We start from the raw sequence: 17,351 nt of genomic DNA, 5'->3' as shown, positions 1-17,351 counted from the left end.
AAAACCAGCTTTTCCGAAAAAACAGCATCAACAAACCCTGTCTTGTAACATCGGCCTATTTCTTTGGTGTAAATGTCTGATTCTAAGCTACCATTCATTTAACAACTAGCTCATAAAATCCCTAAACATTTAACAATTGGCTTTTGTAAACCTGAACAAACCAGCTCTAGCACACTGGGTAGAAGAGACACAGGGAAGAATTGGGGGTGTTTGTTGGTGACTGCAGAGGCTAGATGTGGGTGCATGAGAAAGAGGGGGAAGAGAGAAAGGAGTATGGAGAATAGTGCAGGAGAAACAGAAATGAATATGAAACTTGCAATTGTATGTTTACTTCCATATCTTTATACATTTTATTTTTCTTTGTGTTTGAAAGTTTAAAATTTGTTCCGCGGGCAAAAGCATGTTCCTCTCACTTCCCACTGTGTCTCTACAACTAACCTGGCATAGAGTCGGGGCTCAATAAATATTTATGGAAGGAAGGAGGGAAGGAGGAAGGATGGTAACAGAGCCATCACTACATCTGCAAAGGTTGTGCACCAGACATTGCCCCCATCCCAGTGAGTCACATCGCTACTGTGTGAATGGCGCTCTCTGGAGTTGTGTGTGGCCTGAAGCAATGCCCCTGGAGGGAGAGGAGAAGGAAGTGTGAGCAAAGAGGCCATCGGTACATAAATAGTCAACTAACTGGTTTTAGTCAACAAATATTTATCAGGCTGGACTTTGTGCCCAGCACTGTCCTAATTGCCAGGGAAGCAGGAAGACCAACAAGAATGAGGCCACCACTTTTGTTGAGCTCATGGTCTGGGGTGAGAGACAGATACTAAACAATACATGAGCACGTGCACACCCACACGCATGCACGCGCACACACACACACACACACACACACACACAAATGGGGCTGAGTGCTGGGCAGAGAGTGAAAACCAGGTGATGTGAAAGTAAGTGACTGAGCTGGGTTCAGGAAGGGCCTTCCTCAGGAGGTGACATTTGAGCTGAGAGCAGAATGAAAAGAGCTTGCTGTGGATAGACAGGCAGGAAGAGCATTCCAGGCAGAGGGAGGCGCAGGTACAAAGGCCCTGAGGTGGGATCAAGCTTGGCTTAAATGAAGGTGGGAAAGAAAGCAGGTGGCTAGACTGCAGTGGGTAAGAGGGAGAGAAAGAAGATGAGAAAGGAAAGGCTGGCAGGGACCCAGCCAGGTGGGGAAAAGTCAGGATATTAAGGCAACCTTCCTGGGGGGGCCTACATATTTCAAGTGGCAAATACCAAGGCTGAGCGTGGGACTGTTTAGCCTGACAGTCCCCAATGTGTAAAACTCTGCTACAGGACTGGATTCTGTTGCTCCCTGATTGTGTAGCCTTGGGTCATTCACTTCCCCTCTCCAAACTCTCTAAACTGCATCATCCTCTTCTGTGAAGTAGTGTGATGATCATCTGATTATCCACACCGCATGGGTTGTGGTAAGGATGAATATCTGCATATAACCTAAAGTATGTTTTCAACAGAAGATAACAATAGTTAATATTATGAGCTATACTCTGCTCCAATCCTAGTCCAAGACCTTTATATATGTCAACTCATTGAATCATGACCCAAACTATATGGGAGATTCTATTAATATCTCAATTTTGTAGTTAAAGAAACTGAGCATGGAAGGAGTTAAATAACTTGCCCAAGGTCACACAATGTGGCAGAGATAAGAGCCCACCAAAGATCCTGGTCCCTTTAGGGTAAAGAGATGTTGCTAAGGGGTGACTGTCTAGCTAGGAACTACATTTCCCAGGCACCCCCTTGCCTCTAAGTGGACCCCATGACTAATCTCCACCAATGGAATGTGGGCCAAAATTACTGGTGTCACTTCTGAGCCTGAGTGGTTAAGAAGCAGGAGTGCCTCTGCCATCTTCCACTTGTGGCTCCAAGGTCATTTAGAGAAAAGGTGCAAGGGAAGCAGCTTGGGGGTGACAGAAAGACTAAGGAAAGAGGTGCCTTGGCTGGAAATGCAATTTAGGTGGATCTCAGACATTGTCCCACAGGGTTGAATCTGAAATTAAACCACCTCCTTTTGCATCCCCATTTCAGGCAGCCCCTGGCCAAGGTCTGCCCTTGAACTGAGGGTAGTATGTGTGGTCTCCCTGGTGAAGGGTTCCCATTGGGCAACAGCAATTCTCCAGGGAAGGGGCAGCCGTGAGATGCTGCCAGCCCACACCAAGGGCATCTGGACGAGACAGCACATCCACTCCAGCACTGGAGACAGATTTGATTCCAGGGGCCAGCTCTTAACCACTATACCATACATGGCTGTCAGCTAATTTCTATGAATACCAGCAACCAGCAAGAAGAGAAATACTAACAATGATGGAGCCTTGTGCTAAGAGCCCAAAGACAACTACCTGCAGTGCTGCCAGGGCTGTGCTTTTTTTCTCTTCTGTCTCTCTCTGTTTTTTTTTTTTTTTTTTTTTTTGGTCTTTTTAGGGACACACCCATGGCATATGGAAGCTCCCAAGCTAGGGATGGAATTGGAGCTACAGCTGCCAGCCTATACCACAGCCACAGGAACGCGGGACCCGAGCCGCATCTGCAACCTATACCACAACTCACGACAACGCTAGATCCTTAATCCACTGAGCGAGACCAGGGATTGAACATGTGTCTTCATGGATGCTAGTCAGAGTCGTTTCTGCTGAGCCACTATGAGAACTCTTTTTTCTTTTTTTTTTCTTTTTCTTCTCTTCTCTTTCCCTATTAGGAGCAACAACTGTAACTCTTCCTTGCACCACTTATAGAAGAGGATCCAGAAACCAAGAGGGAAAGGAGCTTGCCAAGGCCTATGATTCAGGTTGTGGCTGAGCTAGAATTAGTTTTAGGCCCCTGGGCCCACAGTTTGGCTGACTCTGCTTTCTCCTTCTTGACTGACCAAGGAGTTTGGCAGGTACGAGAAGCCTGGGTCATGCCAGAACATGCTGCAGACATTTACCTGTAGAGGACAAAGCAAACCCTTTAGCACTTGAGTGGGGCCTCCTGCATACAACACACATACTTTCTTCCCCCTGAGATTACCTGAATGGTGTGAGAAACAAGTACCTTCACTCTGGATTGCTACAACCTGGGTTTGGCTGTTTCTGCAGGATGAGTCATTTTAGTTGTTTTTAAAAACATTCTACATGGGTGATGTTGCATCTTTTCCAATGCACCTGGTTTGAAATCCCATGTCAGTTTGTTGCATTTTGGGCTACTTAATGAGTAATCTGCGGGGTGAACCACTGAGGCCATGTGAATATCCTAGTCCCTGCCAATGAGACGTATCTATTTCCTTGCACACACTGTCCCTGAACCATTTCCAGAATATCCTCCTTTATCAACACATATTACACTTGGCTGGCATTTCTCCCTCTGCCCTGTGCTGCCCATGATGCACAGCCCTTCCACCCAGTGGCTCATCCCTCAGAGATGGTATTATTAACCCACCTCACGGAGTGGGAAACTGAGCCCTGCAAAGGGGAACAGGAGCTTGAGTGACAGGGTCAGGAAATGTGGCAGCACCTCACACTCTGTTTCTCTGCACCCCAGCGCCCCAAAAGTGCTCATTTCTACCCCTTTGTGAGCTCTCGGTTAACTCGGGATCAGTCTCCATTCGATGCCCCTCTTCAGGAACATTTTCCCTGGCCTTTCTGTCTAGGTCAGAATCCCAGTTATGAGAGGACATAACTAACTACATGAGGAGCAGCTAAACCCACCTTGTAGGAGAAGAAAGTTTTGGGGAGTGGTCATATGTCTCTGACGTTAAAGACACAGTCTTGTTCCGCAATGACAGGATTTCTCCATGTGACGTGGAGGGCAGGACACCCAGAGATCTGGCTCGAGGGAGGAAAAGAAACCAGAGAGAGAGTCACCATCCCAAGCCCATACTTCACTGGTCTAGTGCACGTCTTCATTCCAGCTCCAGGGGTAGCAGAGCCTTCAGGGTGCTGTCCCCAAAGGTATTTGCCCATCACCATGACCTGGGAGGTGAAGGTGAAGGATTCTACCCAGCAGTCAGGGCCCCAGCTCATTTCACCCGAGTAACTTAGATGAAAAATGAGATAATTGTTGGAGTTCCCTGGTGACTCAGTGGGTTAAAGATCTGGTGTCACTGCTGTGGCATGGATTCAGTCCCCTGCCACTTGGGTGGCCAAAGAGAGAGAGAGAATTGACAAAAGTGTGTGAATGTTGTGGAGACACAAGGGTTAGAGTACTTTCCTGGTGCTGATACCACTGGGTTTCTGTTACCATTTTATTGGAACGTGGAGAGGTTGCAAGACAGAGACAGAAAGAGAACTTTATCTGGAGAGGGCTCCTTGACAAGAACTCCAACTTCAGGCTGAAAAATTTATCCTGCCCAGTGACAAAACAGGGAGGAAGCTGAGGAATTAACACCCCAGCCTCACTCAGTGTCCTCCCTCTGGTTTCCTGTTGGGGGTCCCCATTGACTGAACGCAGCTGGGAGGCAGGAGGTCCCACTGACAGTCCCCACCGTGCAGAGTGGGCACCGGGGAGTGGGTGGAGAAAGAGAATCTGGAAAAAGAAACAACGTGTCCAGCACATTCCACCCCTTCCCTTTGTCCAGGCGAAAATCAGAGTCCTCAACATAGAAGACACAGAATTCCCATCCCTTCCTTAAGCACAGAAACATGGTGTGCTACTGACAATGGGTTATACACCCGCAGGGCTAGATAACCAGTTCTTTAAGTATCAGTGACAGGAAGAACGAGGAAAGAAAAACCATAAAACAGAGCTGCAAAGGTCCTGGCTGTGTAGCTAGTGGTGATCAGAGCTGCCTTCTGCCACCTGTTTTATATGCCCTTAGCTGCCAACGCTTCCTCTGGACAATTGTGATGCAAATCTTTATTCTTAGGGAAAGTGTTTGATGGTCTTGTCCTTACTACTGGCCACTTTCTGCTGAACAGAGCCACTGGCCAAGGAAATACTACCCCCCAACACATCCCCTGACTGGCTTCCAAACACGGTCCTCCTTGACCAGCAACCCAGCCTCCCTCTGGTGGTCAGTTTTCCTCTGGCAAGCAGCAGAGTGGTCTTCTCTGCCCATTGTTTCAGCAGCACAAGGAGCACAAAATGGCAAAGGGATAGTCATGGCTTCCAGTTGATTAGAGCTAGGATCAGGTTCCTTACCCACACCAAGCCCAAGGTCGCAGAGACCAGAAGCAAAAATACTTTAAGTGGGTTGTTATGTGTACTAGTGGGAGGGGGCACTCTTTTATCCTCCCCCTGTTTCATGGACCTCTGCTTTCTGGCTGTGGGGGAGGTGACACCATAGTCTGGCCACTGGCTCAAGACGTATAGCATCTCCTGTTGGTTGGCAGGGTACGGTCTCTTTCCCGGTGCCCTCATAAGGCGTTGTGGCCATCACCATATCTTCCTTTGCCTTAAAATATGTCCCCTCGTTGGAAGCAATATGTTATGGAGTACTGTAGCAATAGAAGAGACATCTTCTAAGTCCCCAAATGGCAGTGTTGACTGAAGCAGTGAGTATAAGGAAGGTAAATTGAACTGACAGTGTGTGTTTATCCCTATGAGGAGAAATCTAAGACCTCTCCAGGGTGGGGTAGGTCCTGGGAAATCCTGCTGTAGAAAGATGCCGTAGCAAGCTTAGAATCGGCTCTGCCACTGTTGGTTTGGGCACTGAGTAGAGTCAACAGCCAGGTTGCCAGAGTTCCTGATGTGGCACCACAGGATCAGCGGTGTCTCTGGAGCAGCAGGTTCTTTTCCCAGCCCAGGGCAGTGGGTTAAGGATCTGGCATTGCCACAGCTCTGGCATTGGCTGCAACTGCAGCTTGGATCTGATCCCTTGCCCAGGAACTCCATATGCCACAGGGCCGCCAAAAAAGGAAAAAAAAAAAAAAAAGGGAAAAAAACCCCAAACAGCCAGGTTGCCTTACAGAGAGTTGACACCTATTGGTGTCACTGTGTGGAACCTCCACCATCCACATGGCCACTTGGCACATGGACCTGGTGAGCAGACACTGATGGGAAAGAATCTGCCTGACACTATGCGCAGGTACCAAGAGCCTCCTGTTCAGGGCACGCTTTCTGGTGGGCATCTGTGTGGGATGTGAACATCTTAACACTCTGTACCCTTCCCCAGAGGACCATACACATATCCTCCCTGTCTTCATTCGATATTTTTATTCCTTCCAAGTCTTTGACCACAGCGCCACAGCAATAACTCCTCTAGCATAATTCTTTTGAGGTTTAAATGGTTTGTTCTGTTTTATTTTATTTATTTACTTAAATGGCCGCTCCCACGGCATATGGAGGTTCCCAGGCTAGGGGTCAAATCGGAGCTGTAGCTGCTGACCTACACCACAGCGCATGGCAATGCTGGATCCTTAACCTACTGCGGGAAGCCAGGGATTGAACCTATGTCCTCATGGATGCTAGTCAGATTCGTTTCCACTGAGCCAAGGAATTCTGCTGGACAGGAACTCCTTGTTCTGTTTTATAACTTATGGCTACTTCCTATAGTCTATTGTGGTCTATTGTTTACTATTCCTACTGTTTAATATTAAAATATGCCTGCATTTATCAACACATAATTTTACTTCAGAACCAGTTGAGGATTAGCCAAGTCAGATTTCCTCTTACAAGAAGTTAAGGGTTTTGCCCAATTGTATTTGTGAAAACAGGATGCAAAGTTTTAAAAATCAATTGTGGAGAAGCTGATTCGGGAACTGGGTTCCTGCTTCTCCATTCTTTGGCCATTGAATAAAGCTTGTGCTGTTCCAGTCTCAAAAAGAATATTCACTTATCCCTTGCAAAAAATCAACTGTGGGCTACTTTAGGAGAAAAAAGCATTGGAATTTCAATTTGGCTTGTTTATTTGTAGAGCTTTGAACCAGCTAATGCTTGATTAGTTTCTAAATTATTCATGTTGGGTCTAAAGTCAATTTCAATCGACAAAGAATCAACTTTTAAAAATGTTTAAATTCTGCTAATTTGAGTTGCAAAGGTAAAGGTGGAGGGGGAGAGATGGGATTAAGAAACAGCAAGGAGGAAAGAGAGGACGAGGGAGAGAGAGAAAGGTCTAACTGGGTCACCTTGCGGTACAGTGGAAAACTGACAGAACACTGTAAACCAGCTATAATGGAAAAAATAAAAATCATTATAAAAAATAAAATAAAATAGGAGTTCCCATCATGGCGCAGCAGAAACGAATCCGACTAGGAACCATGAGGTGGCGGGTTCGATCCCTGGCCTCACTCAGTGGGTAAGGATCTGGCGTTGCTGTGAGCTGTGGTGTAGGTAGCAGACTTGGCTTGTATCCTTGTTGTTGTGGCTCTGGCATAGGCCGGTGGCTACAGCTCTGATTAGACCCCTAGCCTGGGAACCTCCATATGCCGAGGGTGTGGTCCTGAAAAGACAATAAATAAATAAGCGAAATAAAATTGAAACAAAACAAAACAAAACAGAAGCAAAAGAAATTAGCTACAGAATGGAGGAGAAAAAAAAAGTAGAGACAGAATACTAAGTTCAGGTTCATAGTACCTAAAGATCAGCCTCTCTCCTCTGGACATTGATCTCTGATCTGATCCCAGAACCAAACTAATTCTTAACTCTGACCTCATTCCAAGCCCACATTCTGACCATAAACATTGTCGCACAATGGTTCGTGACTCTGACCAGGCTAAGCCCCAACACTGACCTTAAGCCCTGATTTTATTACTTGCACTGCAGACTTGAATAAAGTAGTCATTTTCCCCAAGTGGGTGTTCATGCCCAGAGATGTGCTTCTCAGGGTGACAGTGGGTGAGGCAGCCTGTGCCCTGCCAGACATCGATTTCCCCTCTGCATCAGCTCTATCCCCCACTCCCACAAACACACATCTTCTAAAGCCTTTCCTTGAAAACAAGTCACTTCCTTGGTCCTTCATTCCTTTTACTGTGTCTTCCCTTATCAGTCAAGGGTCTTCGATTATCTGGACTTTTTTTTTTCTTCTATTTTTTCACAGTTCAACCCCTCCTCCATGCTCTCCTTCCGTCTCCTCTAACATTGCTTTTACCAAGATCAACAACATCCTCTTTTATTGCTAAACCTGCCAGGTGCAATAAAAGGCTAGTTTTGCAGCATCTGACATGACACACCTCTTCTTTCCTGGAATAACCCCTGTGAGGGTAAATACAAATTGAAAAAGAAGAAAAAATTAATTTTCCTGGTGCAAAAGGGGAGAGATTCCTCTTTCTTTCAGAGAATTTTCTTTAGAAACCTTATCATTGTAAATTCTTTCTCTGTCCCTTTGAGGTGTATCTTCACAATCCAGGGATGACTTTCTCAAGGACCTGGGAGCATCACTTTGAAATGTAATTAACAAGGAAGATGGTGCCTGTGTCTCTCAGTTTCTGGGGGAGGGTAGGAGCTGAACTGAGGTGGACACCTCGCTCCAGGTTGCAAAACTACCTCTAGTCATGAAGACATGAGAATTTTACTTTTCCTTTTGATAAAGCAAATTAACTAACGTAGGTGGTCACTCCAGTTACCAGGTGAAGTTAGGATATGTGACAAATGGTTCTGTCAAGTCCTATTACTTGAGGACTAGTTTTTGTTTATCTTGAGGAAATACATGTAGTGGGTTGTATCTGCCTGACTATATAAGTGAGTGCGCTTTGCTTCTGTCCTCACAATTTCTTAGCAGACTGCCTGTGGTGCACATCACATATTGGTTTAATGCTTATTCAATAATAAAACTTTTTTTGGAGTTCATGCTGTGGCTCAGAGGAAATGAATCTGACTAGGAACCATAAGGTTGTGGGTTTGATCCCTGGTCTTGCTCAGTGGGTTAAGGATCTGGCGTCGCCATGAGCTGTGGTGTAGGTCGTAGATATGGCTTGGATCCTGCATTGCTATGGCTATAGTGTAGGCTGGCAGCTACAGCTCAAACTAGACCCCTAGCCTGGGAACCTCCATATGCCATGGGTGCGGCCCTAAAAAGCAATAAAATAAAATGAAATGAAAATAAATAATAAAACTTTTTCCCCCCTCGTCTACTGGTGTGAAGAGGATTTCTGCAATGAGAAGAACCTTTGCTTTTCTTTTAAAATTGAATGTATTTGACATATAACACTGTTTAAGGTGTATAAATGTTAATTTGATATATTTATATATTGTTTTATGATTGCCATTGTAGTAATATTTCCTACCAGTATCCCATTACATAATTTTCTTTTTTTTTTAAGTTATTATTTATTTCGTATTTTTTTTTTTTTTTTGTCTTTTTTGCTATTTCTTTGGGCCACTCCCCTGGCATATGGAGATTCCCAGGCTAGGGGTCTAATCAGAGCTGTAGCCGCTGGCCTACGCCAGAGCCACAGCAACTCGGGATCCGAGCCGCGTCTGCAACCTACACCACAGCTCACGGCAACGCCAGATCGTTAACCCACTGAGCAGGGGCAGGGATCGAACCCGCCACCTCATGGTTCCCAGTCGGATTCGCTAACTGCTGCGCCACGACGGGAACTCCCCATTACATAATTTTCTTTTAAGTGGTAGGAATAATTAAGTTCTAGTGTCTCAGCAAGTTTGATGATTACGATACAATGCTGTTATCTGTATTCATTATACTGTGTGTCAGAGCTCTGTGACTTATTTACTACTCACTGCAAGTTGGTACCTTTAAACAACATCTATCTTATCCCCCCAACCCTATTCCCTGGTAATCACCATTTTACTGTTTTCATGACTTTGACTTTTTAACGATGTAACATATGAGTAATATCATACAGTACGTGTCTTTCTCAGTTTGACTTACCCCACCTAGCATAATGTGTTCAAGCTCCATCGATGTTGTCATAAATGGCAGGATGTCCTCCTTTCTCATGGCTGAATGATATTCCTTTGTATATATAGACCACACCCTTTTTTTTTTTTTTTTGTCTTTTTGCTATTTCTTTGGGCCGCTCCCGCGGCATATGGAGGTTCCCAGGCTAGGGGTCGAATCGGAGCTGTAGCTACTGGCCTACGCCAGAGCCACAACAATGCGGGATCCGAGCCGCGTCTGCAACCTACACCACAGCTCACGGCAACGCCGGATCGTTAACCCACTGAGCAAGCACAGGGACCGAACCTGCAACCTCCTGGTTCCTAGTCGGATTTGTTAACCACTGCGCCACGACGGGAACTCCAGACCACACCCTTTTTACCCATGAATTCACTCATGGGCTTTTAGGTTGCTTCCATATCTTAGCTATCATAAATAATGCTGCAATAATGCGGGAGTGCATATGTCTCCTCATAGTTCTATGTTCACTTCCTTTGGGTTCAGATCCGAAGTGGAATTATTGGATTTTTTTTGTTTATATTTTTAATTTTTGAGAAGTTTTATGGCTGCACCTGTGGCATGTGGAAGTCCCCAGGCAAGATATTAAATCTGTAGTACAGTTGTGGCAATGCTCGATCCTTCAACCCACTGTTCCAGGCTGGGGACTCAACCCACGCCTCTGCAGTGACCCAAGCTGCTGTAGTCAGATCCTTAACCCACTGTACCCTGGCCGGAGTTCCAGGATTTATCTTTAATTATATTCTCCTAATACTCTCAACCTTCCAAATTTCTAAGACATCATCTTTCTGGCCACTCCTCATCCTTTTTAAGCTACTTCAGGTGGCCTGTAAATGGGGCTGTTCCCCAGGGTCCATGCTGGCTCCTTCCTCTGACTGTCCACACCCCCTCCTATCCACATTCATGGTTTTACTTCCCTTCTATAAGCAGATGCCTCTCAAATCTCTGACTCTAGGCAGGACCTCACTCCTGAATTCCAGGATCCAATGTTCAAGTTCCCACTGGACACCTCCACAGGAATGTCCCATTGGAAACTCTTGTGATGGACACAGTTCATGTTCTGATTGCCCAGCACATTTCAAATGCCGTTGTTATACTGTATTTTGGAAGTTTCCTGCCCTTCCAAGTCCAGAGAGCTTATTTCCCTGGGATCCCTTGCAGGAATGATACCGACATGGGACTTAGGTTTCCCTAATTAGATGCAAGACACTCAAGACACAGGTTTGTAAGCAGCACCACAAAGCAGAGGGCACATGACATTGATTGTCTCGAGTGAGGATGGGTGGTAGTAGTGGCAGTGAAAAAGCTTCTGGACTCCAGGCCAGCTTTGGCAGAGTGGGATATGTGTGGTTTCTCCGCCTAGCAATGGGGCAGAAGATCCTGACCAAAGCTGCCTGGGGCCTATAGTTTGGGCATTGTCCTGGGCCAAGTGGCCTCCAAACCTGCTTTTCTGATTCCTCTGGAGCTTTGGGATGCAAGTTCCATTGGCCTGGTACACTGGGTTAAGGATCCCTGGCCTGAGAACTCCATGTGCTTTGGGGTGGCCAAAAAAAGGAAAAAATAAAATAAAATAAAATTCTGATTGTCTTACTTAAATCTGTTAACCTATTGCATATATATACATGTGAGAGCTGACATTAATTAATTAGTTAATTATTTCTTTTTAGTGCTGCATCTGAAGCCTATGGAAATAGGGGTCGAATCAGAACTGCAGCTGCCAGCCTATACCAGAGCCACGGCAACACCACATCCAAACCACATCTGTAACCTACACTGCGGCTTGCAGCAATGCCTGATCCTTAACCCACAGAGGGAGGCCAGGGATCAAACCTGCATCTTCATGGACACTACATTGGGTTCTTAATCTGAGGAGTCACAACGGACATTAATTTAAAAAGAAACATGAGAGTGGGTCAGCAGAGACAAACAATCTTGGCCCCTTTGAGAAAATCGCTGAAATTGAGAAAACTTTTGCAATATTCTCCAAGGCGAAAAGGAGAGAAGGCACAGGTTACCAGTATCAGGAATAAAAAACTGGGAAATCAGCACAGATCCCAAAGACATTAAAAATATGACTTTATGCCATTAAATTTGAAATGTCAAAAACACACAAAAAAAATTGAAATGTCCAATGACATGAGCAAATGCCTAGAAATACATAACTTGACAATTTACATAAAACCCAAATGATTTGATGACTATCAAAGCAACTGAGTTTGTGACATGAATGAATGCAAGGAATTGTTGTTATTCCATTTCCTATCAGATAATGAAACTACAGCTCCTGGCAAACCTGGCAGACTTTCACTTCCCTTGGTCAGACCTTGGGCCGAAGAAGGGAGGATGGTTCAGGTGAGACACCCTCTGGTGGAATATTTACCAGGAACTGGAGAGAGAAAAACATTAATTCTTGGAGGCAAAGGCCAAATTAAAAGATGAAGACAGACCAGAATTCACAAGGCCTTTATACGCCTTGGCCCATGGCTAACAGTCACCTCTCAGCTAAGTGCTTTCTGTGATCACCATTACCCGCCCAGACACTTTCCCTTAATAGTCCTTTTCTCAATTATAATTAATTCCTTAGTTCCGTGATTTTCTCTCAGTGCCCGTGTCCCTGTTACAAGGTGAACTCTATTAATGCAAAGCCAATGTCTGTCCTATTCTCTGTGGAGTCCAAGGGCCAGGCCACTGCCTGACATATCACAGATGCTCAGTAAATATTCCCTAAACTAATGAGGGAAACTACATGACAGAAACCTGTAACTTCAGTGTGACAAGTGGGGCTCAAAGCATGTTCCCTGTAGACACAAGGCCACTGGCATCAGCCTGGGAGGAGGCCTGTCAGTGCCCACGGCTGCTCTGGGATCAGCCTCTATTCCTCCCGGAGTCAGGAAGGAGGACGGGGGCCTCCTAACTGTGACGAGTCAGACCCCCACTCATTCCCAGATCAACCCCTCCCATCTCTACCCTGTGAGACACTTCTTGTCTCCCTGGAGGGCCTGGGCCAGCAGCCTGAGTCCCTCTCCTTCTCACAGAGACCTGACCTGGCACAAGCTCTGTTTCTCCAGCACAACTGGAGTCACCACAGGGGAGGAGGGGGCTCCAGCATGAACTGAAAGAAATTAGGGCACAGCTCCTCATCCCGAAGCTCCCTGATCTGTGGGGAACCTGGCTAGGGTCCCCTGGGGACATCACAGCTACCGGGCCTCTGGGGAAGGAGGAGAGCTTCCTGTGCGGGTTGGCACAGGGAATCCAGCATCTGCAATGGCTCCATCTCAGAGGGGCTAGAGTCCCACAGGGCCTCCCCTCCCTTGGGGTGGAGGAGGAACTGACGGCCCTCTTGACTGAGTCTCCAGGTGGAGCTGCCCCAGGTCCTGGGCCCTGTGGGGAGGCTGAGAGCAGACGAGACCAGTGCACCCACTCCCCAAAGCCTCAAGAGTCCCCTCAAGGGCCCTTCCTTTGAAGCCCCAGGGACAGAGAGCTCCTTCTGAGGCACACATCTACCTGGGTGGACAGTTCTCCTGCCACTGGGTCAAGAGGGCCCGTCCTCTCCCTGGGCCCAGCCTCCACTGGGATGGAGGTGGGAAGCTTGGGACCCACGGTGATCAGGACCCGGGCTGACAGGCCCCTCAGCCTGGAGGTCAGAGCCCACCTCTGCCAGGGCTCAGACCCAGCTCACACTCTTTGGAGCCTGGTCAGCACACCTGGTGCAGCTCCTGACATGGGTCCCAGGTCTGGGCATACCCTCCAGGGGGCGACATTGGGCCGTGCAGACAACACACAGGAAGTCAACAGGTGAAATCCCCTAAGTTCAGCCTAAGGAGGTGGCGAAGGAGCCTGATTTCCATCCTTCCCTCAGTGAGACCTTTCTGGGCCTCTCCTGGGTGCCAGCTCTACCCCGCCTACTCCTTCTAGGGGTCTAGGAGACCCTGCCACAGCAGCTCTCTTGCCCTGCCTGGTACCACCCATAGGAAAGGCCAGGGTGGCCACAGGAAAATCAGCCAGGCAGAGGCCTGAGTACCTCTGGTAATGTCAGGGAGAACACGGACAGTTTCTGAGCCAAGGCTCAGCCAAAAGACAGATTATTTCTTTTCTTTTTCTTTTTTCTTTTTGTCTTTTTTTTTTGCCATTTCTTGGGCCGCTCCTGCAGCATGAGGAGATTCCCAGGCTAGGGGTCAAATCGGAGCTGTAGCCGCCGGCCTTCGCTACAGCCACAGCAACGCAGGATCCGAGCCGCATCTGCAACCTACACCACAGCTCATGGCAATGCTGGATCCTTAATTCACTGAGCAAGGCCCGGGATCGAACCCGCAACCTCATGGTTCCTAGTCGGATTCGTTAACCACTGAGCCACGACGGGAACTCCAAGACAGATTATTTCTGCACCTGACTAAACAACCTATGGGTAGGGGCAATTTGTGTCCTGAAATATTCTGCTTGACATCTCCCTCCTGAAGCCTACATCTACTTCCTGAAAACTAGGCAGAGCTACCTGAGAGCAGAGCTCAAAACATTGTGGTTTGGGAGTTCCTGTTGTGGCTCAGTGGTTAAGGAACCTGACTAGTATCCATGAAGATGCAGGTTTGATCCCTCGCCTTGCTCAATGGGTTAAGGGTCCAGCATTTCCCTTTCTGTGAGCTGTGGTGTAGGTTACAGACAAGGCTTGGATCCTGCATTGCTGTGGCTGAGGTGTAGGTCAGCAGCTACATCTCCAATTTGACCCCTAGCCTGGGAACCTCCATATGCCCCTGGTGCAGCCCTCAAAAGGCAAAAAACAAAACAAAACAAACAACCAAAAAACACAACAAACCATTATGGTTTGTTTAAACTATGAAACCTTAGAAAGTTAAGAAATGGAATTCACTGCAGTAGTTGGGAGAACATCATCAGATTTTTTTTCAGGGAGAGGCTCCCTGAAAACTTCCCCAAGGAGCAGGGAGCTCACAGCCACCTGACCTCACAGCACCACTGTCCTCTCTTCCCAGGACACACAGGAAACCTTTCCTGTCACACCTGGGAACTGCACCCGCCCTGGGCCTCTGTCCCTAGAAACAGACTCCAGGCTGTCAGGTCCCCTCACCAGACATCACTCAGCCTGTCCCATTCTCACCTCCAGAGCCATCTGGGATCTTCTTGCTAGCAGTAAATCCAGGCTTCTCTGATATTTGAGAACTGGGGAAGGCCATCCCAGGTGCCCAGCTGGGGTTCTATGTCACAAAAGGAAATTATCACCAGAGTTTGGAGACCCCTGGGTCTGTGTGGTGCTGACAGACCCCAGATCAGAACATAGCAGAGGCCAACACTAGGATGAGTGGGTTGACCTCAGGGGACAAGGGTTCCCATCAGCCTTACTACTGGAAGTGTGCTCCAGCCCACTCACCTACAGTCAATTAAGCTTCGATGAAGGAGGTAAGAATATATAATGGAGAAAAGACAATCTCTTCAGCAAGGAGTGTTGGGAAAACTGGACAGCCTCATGTAAATCAATGAGTGATAACATTCCCTCACATCATACAAAAAATAAACCCAAATGACTTAAAGACTTAAACATAAGACATGACACCATAGAACTCCTAAAAGAGAACATAGGAAAAACATTCTCAGATAGAAATCACAGCAATATTTTCTTTCTTATTTTATAGCTGCATCTATAGCATATAGAAGTTCCTGAGCCAGGGATTGACTCCAAGCCACAGTTGCAACAATGCTGGATCCTTTTAACCCACTGCACCAGACCTGGAATGGAACCTGTGCCTCCACAAAGACCTGAGCTACTGCATTCGGATTCTTAATCCACTGCGCCACAGCAGGAACTCCAGCAGTATTTTTTATATCAGTCTTCTAAGGCAAAATAAATAACTGCAAAAATAAACAAATGGGACCTATTCATACTGCTAAGTTTTGCAGAGCAAAGGAAATCATAAACAGAAAGAACAGACAACCTACAGACTAGGGGAAAATATCTGCAAATGATGCAATTGACAAGGGTTTAATCTCCAAAACATACCAATAGCTCATGCAACTCAATATACAAAAAAAGCAAAAGATCCAATTAAAAAGTGAGCAGAAGACCTATAGACATCTCTCCAAAGAAGACATACGAATGGCCAATTGGCACATGAAAAGATGTTTAATATTGTTAATTATTAGGGAAATGCAAGTCAAAATTACAATGAAGCATCAACTTACACAAGTCAGAAGGTTACAACAAAAAGTCTATGAATAATAAATGCTGGAGAGGGTGTGGAGAGAAGGGAACTCTTCTATACTGTTGGTAGGAATGTAAATTGGAATGACCACCGTGGAAAACAGTAAAAGGTTCCTTTATTATTATTATTATTATTTTGTCTTTTTAGGGCCACACCCACAGCAAATGGAAGATCACAGGCTAGGGGTCGAATCAGAGCTGTAGCTGCTGGCCTACACCACAGCCACAGCAACGCCAGATTCAAGCCATGTCTGTGACCCACACCACAGCTCACAGCAATGCCAGATCCTCAACCCACTGAGCAGAGCCAAGGACCAAACCAGCTTCATCATGGATTTGTTGGGTTTGTTACCACTGAGCCATGACGGGAACTCCTGAGGTTCCTTTAAAAACTAAAAATAGAACTACCATGTGATCCTGCAATCCCACTCCTAGGCATATTTCTGGATAAGAGGAGAACTCTAATTTGAAAAGATACATGTTCTTAGCAGCACTATTTATAATAACCAAGACATAAAAGCAACCTAAGAATGGATAAAGATGATGTGTATGTATGTATATAAAATATATACACATTGTATATATGTAATATATATACACATGTGTTATATATATATATATATATATATACACACACACACAAATAACTCAGCCATAAAAAAGAATGAAGTATTACTCACCCATATAAAAGAATGAGTAATGCCACTGGCAGCAACATAGATCATACCAAGTAAAGCAAGTTAGAGAAAGACAAATATTACATGATATCACTTATATTTGGAATTTAAAAAATAATATAAATGAACTTATTTACAAAACAGAAACAGACTTACTGACATAGAAAATAAACTTATGGTTATCAAAGGGGAAATGAGGGGAGGGATAGATTAGGGGAATGGAATTAACAGATAACACACTTCTACATATAAAACAGCTAAACAACAAGGATTTACTATAGAGCACAGGGAACTATATTCAATATCTTATAAATTATAACAGACTTCCTGTTGTGGCTCAGGGGTGACAAATCTGACTACTATCCATGAGGATGTGGGTTTAATCCCTGGACTTGCTCAATGGGTTAAGGTTCTGGCATTGCCATAAGCTGTGGTGTAGGTAGCAGCCTCGGCTCGGATCTGGCATTGCTGTGGCTGGCAGCTACAGCTCTAATTCGACCCATAGCCTGGGAACTTCCGTTTGCTGCAGGTGTGGCCTAAAAAGACAAAAAAAAAAAAAAAAAAAAAAAAAAGGAAAAGGATCTTTAAAAGAGGATATATATATATAGTCTTCCCCATGCCTGACATTATGGGGTCTCAGCCA

The sequence above is a fragment of the Sus scrofa genome, chromosome 6 (assembly GCF_000003025.6).
Source record: "Sus scrofa isolate TJ Tabasco breed Duroc chromosome 6, Sscrofa11.1, whole genome shotgun sequence".
NCBI lineage: Eukaryota > Metazoa > Chordata > Mammalia > Artiodactyla > Suidae > Sus > Sus scrofa.
This window is presented reverse-complemented; position numbering follows the sequence as displayed.